The following is a 225-nucleotide window of genomic DNA, read 5'->3' on the forward strand; positions in this document are numbered from 1 at the left end:
GACGGGCCTGAGCAGTGCGCAGAGGGGCTAGGGGGTCGGGGCTTAGGCAGCTCATTGCCAGCTTGAGTGAAGGTTACTGCTGTTCACACTGAGGCGGAGGAAAAGGATAAGGGATTGGGACCGAGGTCGTGTGGCAGTGCGGGACAAGGAGGAATTATGGCCTCCGGATCCCTACTCGGAGACAGGGCTGCTAGATCCTATCCTATGCTCAGTACATCCCAAATT

Source organism: Otolemur garnettii, unplaced genomic scaffold (genome assembly GCF_000181295.1).
Source record: "Otolemur garnettii isolate 467f Iridium unplaced genomic scaffold, OtoGar3 scaffold00313, whole genome shotgun sequence".
NCBI lineage: Eukaryota > Metazoa > Chordata > Mammalia > Primates > Galagidae > Otolemur > Otolemur garnettii.